The sequence below is a fragment of the Pterocles gutturalis genome, unplaced genomic scaffold, assembly GCF_000699245.1.
Source record: "Pterocles gutturalis isolate BGI_N339 unplaced genomic scaffold, ASM69924v1 scaffold24789, whole genome shotgun sequence".
Lineage (NCBI taxonomy): Eukaryota > Metazoa > Chordata > Aves > Pterocliformes > Pteroclidae > Pterocles > Pterocles gutturalis.
Genome location: NW_010131355.1, coordinates 1,010 through 6,275, shown reverse-complemented (window position 1 = coordinate 6,275; position 5,266 = coordinate 1,010).

The following is a 5,266-nucleotide window of genomic DNA, read 5'->3' as shown; positions in this document are numbered from 1 at the left end:
TAGTGGGAGGTGTCCCTGCCCACGGCAGGGGGGTTGGAACTCTATGATCTTTAAGGTCCTTTCCAACCCAAACCATTCTGTGATTCTATGATTTGCCTGACATGCTCTGCTTTGCTCTACATTCACGTTTGAGTTATCCCAAGGAAAAGTCATAAATCCATAGCCTTCAAGGAGATCCTTTATTGATTATATTTCATTAATCCAACGCAAGTGGTGTTATACTCAGAGGTTTCAACTTAAAACAATTTCAGGAAGAATCTTTAGTGGGTGTAACGAGAAACCTGGACATGACACAATACAGCTTAGACTGTCACACCTTTAAGTATTTAATTTGCATTACAGCTACTCACATTTCAAATAGAAATCATGACCATTTGTGTCACTAAAATTTAGGGTTTAATTATTATTTTTTTAATTGTAGGTGATTTTGCTCAAGTCCTCAACCAAACAGCTTCAAGCACTGGAGTTGCAGCCCTCACATCACTCATCTCAAGGGTGAGGGGCATTATTGAGGACTCCAATTATCAGGAGGTTCTCTCAAATCAAAGAACTGTCTTAAATCAAAGTGAGACAGTGATTAATTTAATAAATAAACTAGTAAAGGTACACTTATTTCCAGTGGAAATCAGAAAACTGTGCAATAATCTGTCTAGTAAGAAGTATCAGATCAGTGCCTATATTTCCTTGATTTTCCAAACAATTTAAAAACCACATGACAACTAGAGAGTACTTACTTTTTTAGCTCCTGTGACAGCATTTAAGAAAAAAGATAAAGTTAGAAAAAGCTTACAGTTCTAGAGATGCAGTCAGCAGGGACACTGAATGACAACAGCCAAATGTATTATCATATAGTTAACTCCCCTCATACATAATAAATTTAATTAAACTTATAGCCGGTTAATTCTCCAGAACTACATTATCTTCCTCAACCAACACCACAGACACCGAGTTACTTTTAATTTTAAATAACAAGCAATAAATAAAAAAACCCATAACCAAAAGGATCGAATCAGACAGAGACGCTCCCCCAGCCTGCCAAAAGTGAAGCTCAGGTCCCTCAGTTTCAGGTAACTAAACACCACCAGAAACAATTCTGAAAAGTTAACAATTATAACGCACATGATCATAGTTATTTCCACCAGAAGTTAGCAATCTGTACAACATTCTATGAATGAGACAGAAATAAAACACCAGCACCAAACTCAGCCAGCTATTTTTTCAGGAAAAGCATCAATACAACATGTGAACACCTGCGACAGAATTTAAGACTTTAAGAGCCATACCTACAAGGCTACACTTAAGCCCAACACCACTTCTCATGTCACCAGTCCAACATGACAGGTAAAAAAATTCAGTATTTCTACAAGGAAGCAACACAAACCTCCAAGTCAAAGTGACCACAAACACTCCCCATCAAATCTGGCTCACAGGAATTCAAGTGCTGTTTTTAATGAAGACTATTACCAGGGAAAAAATCTTCGTAAAGGAATTTGCCACAACAAGCAGCAATATAATTTTCTGAAAATAGGTCCAAGATACTTGCAGCACCTATTTATTTCCATGAGGGGCCAAACAGGTTCAGACATGATAAAGAACAGATTTTCAATGGAGTAAAGTTTACCAACAGAAGCAAAACTAGAATAGTCATTCCTCCTCTGTGTTCAGAGGAATCTGGGAAAAGGCAATTACAAGGATTTTAATTACACAAACCATCACCTGAGCTGGTGCAGACAGCCTGACAAGAGATGTGAGCTGCAGACCATTAACACCAGACCAGAGCACTACCAGTTCTCCCAGCATACAAATTTCCTCCAGACAAGACACGAGCTCACAACCCAGCTTCAGCGAATTCTGACAAAGCACAGTACGAAGAGTAAAGGAAGGATACTTGATCTGACAAAGTCTGGAGGGACAAACTTACCTCTTCAAACGTTCTGGAAGAAATTTAAACTGACATGGACTTCTTAAGAGTCTGCACCATATGCTGTGCTGCTCGTAGTCTGATCTGAGGCATCTAATACTTTCCATGACACCAAACCACAGTTGTTTCAATGCTTTCCACCCTGGTATTCTCAACTATTCACCTCACCGCCTCAAACAGGAAAGTTTTACAACAGGCTATAGTTTTATTAACACTCTCCACCGACAAAAATCAGAGCACAGAAACTAGAGCTCAACTACAGACCCATCAGTTAAGAAACACAAATCTGTGAGCGAGTAGAAAAAAACATTAAGAAGGGTTCTTACTGCATGCACCAGACTGGCTCCTGCGTACCCAGGAAAATTTTGCTTTTTCCAGTGACAGTGCAATCTATCAGGTATTTTACAAAACATAAAGCCACCAGAAAGGCAAATGCTATTATTAATACTTTATCAATGCAAAATAATAAAATACTCCCAACTAACACAAAAAAAATACCACAGATCAATATTTAGGCCTCCCATGGACTGTTGATGAGTCTAGCAAAAACCTGAAAGAATAATTTGAAATCATAGCTACTGCTTCAGAGCTTTGGGCTTGGTGTTGTCACCACTTTCTGGGTATTTCAAGGCAGAACAAATCTGTACTGTACTTCCAGCGCTGCAGGGAAACGCATCAAGTTAAAAATAGGCAATGAAAAGGTCTCTATTGTTCTGTAAATCCAAAATAAGCTTTTGGAACTCCAACTATTTGGCTGCATTATCCCCTTAAGTCCAGCTACTTCTTAAAAAGTCAGGAAAACAAAAGTGTGCAATACATTACCCTGAGGCTGTCGTCAAAAAAAGAAATTCAACTCCATTTCTTAGTTTAATGAAAACCACTCTTTCTCTTCTGTCCATGAAAAAAAGTTCTATTTCTCCTGAATTGAGAGGCCTATAAAATAAATGTGGGGATTTCTGGGAGGAGTCAGGTTAGAAGTAAGTTTGTCATAGCCTCCCAGAGACCTAAATTCCATCAGGCCCTGCACAATTTCTTGCACTGGAACTGAACAGTGATTTTAATTTCAGCTGTGTGCCAGGCTGACCTGTCAGCTCCTAACAAGGCACAGCAAGTCAGGCAGTACCATGATTTAGAAGCAGCTCTCCCAGAAATAATTTAAACTTTATGTGGCTTAAAATATTTCCGATAGCCTTGAAAATTCTCTTTAGATGAGTGAGAGCAGCAGATCTCATCCGTCACTGGTTTCTGGAGGGACATGACAGCTGCTTTCTGCAAGCCATAAGCAAGAGGACAAGATTACAGTCACAGTTCAACCCCATTTTTCAGAAAAGACATCAAAAATGGGCATCAGGTGGCACCAGGGGACACAGGATGATGGAGACACAGGGCAGCTTGCTGTGCTTCGACCCCAAAAACACCCCATGCACACAGCCCCAAAAGTTAGGCAGAAATGTCACAATTTCTGCAGGTCCAACCAGCAATCAAGCCAACACTGGTCGCTCTTCCTCCAACCCAGCATTGATAGGTTCTCACCACAGGAGATTCTGTCCCAATCCTCCATCTGCATGTTTGCTTCCATGCTCTGGCACAGCTGATTTCGACCAGGCCAACATGGTTTTATATTTAGTGCCCCTGTTCTATCACATGTCACACCAGCCTCCCTGTCAGAAGCTCCTTAATGCTCATCCCAGCTGCAGCCAGAAAAATAAATGCCAGAAAACCCAAAAGAACCCTTTTGATGTCAGAGACAGAATAGAGAGAAGAGCAAGGTCCATGGGCACCAGCTTTTTATTTTCTACAGCCTCAGACCAGCACCTGGGCTACGCCATGCTCAAGACATCCGCACTGTCCACAATTTCCTAGTGAAATGCTTTGCCTTTTCCCAAAACTGCTACTGCTGCACAAAAGCAAGAACCATCTCAGCACTGGCTAGACACAGCTGCCTTCGACCTCCCTGCTCTACAGTAAAGGAAAGGCATCTGCCCTGCCTCCCTGCAGAGATTCAAAGACCTGAGGCTGGTTTCACACGAGAGGGTCTGATGGCCTCTTGGAGATGAAGGGAGCAAATCCGCCCCCTCCTCAACACTGGCACTGAGTCAATACAGGCAGCTAACGCAAAATAAAATATTAACACTGGTGTAGTATTGCTCTTCTGCTGGTTTAACTCCCTAAATTGGCTCTCCCTCAACTCACGAGCAGCAGAAGGAGAGTCAGAAGAGGAACAGTCTTCATCAACTTTAATACAAAGCTCCACACTAACCTTTAGTCAGGGAAAGGACAATGGCTCCCAACCTTCATCACCTAAAAATGCCACTCTTTGCTCCAAGTAACAATGCTGCTGATTGCTAATGAGGAGATAATCAAGGACATGGGAAATCAGCAGGAGGGAAAGACAGGAAAGAAGCCACCTTTACATGAAAAAGCAAAATGGTTGAAAACAAACAGTGTAGGTGAAGAGAAAAAAGGCATACCTGCAAGGTCAGGGAGAAAGAGGGCACACCTAGAAAAGGAGAGGAAAGAATTACAGCTGTACAGCCAAGCAAAGTTATTTTCTTCTCCATACTGAGCAGGACAGGATTGTGAACATCAGATGACAATCAATTCCAAAGCATCTATGGTCTAGTTGTGAAAGAACAAACCCATATTGATTTTGGTGAACACCACGATGGGAGGAATGACAGACTGTAGCAGCCTCAGCAACTTTAGCTACCGCTGTAATCCTTCACAAACCCCGAGAGCACATTAGCAGCCTCCGCACAACCACTCCTCCCCGGCTCTGCCCATTCCCCAAATATAGTTTTGAAATAGATACCTCCCAAGTGAGCTGTTGTTGGAACAAAAAGGAAAAGCAGAAAGAGCAGGACAGGCTGTGGGAGGCACCAAGGTTACAGAGGGGTTGGAAACACCAACACATGCAGAGGGGGTTAGGTGAGATGAGTAGAGCTCTACAGAGAACAAGGGCAGGATGATGGAGGAGGCCTGACATGACAGGGCTCCCAGCTCTAAACCAAGTTTGGAGAGACAGCTAAGGGTGCTGGGCTATGGGCTGGATCAGGCCGCTGCTTCGCTTAGAGTGCTGCCAGCTCCTCTGTGCCAGGACAGAGCAGCAGCTCGAGTTTCCCTTTGCAGCAAGTGACTCGACAAGAAACCCTTGCCAAGATGAGGAATCAGGACAACAGCAGACTCTGAGGCTCCCAGAGGTGCTGGTGACAGAGGGCTCCCCTAAACTCCCCTCCCTACCAGGGCAGGAACTGTATTGATCTCCCCAGACTTCAAGGTACGAGGCTCCATGTAGCACGGGTATCCCCCAAAACAGTGGCCCAACAGAGAGGGAAATCTGTTCCA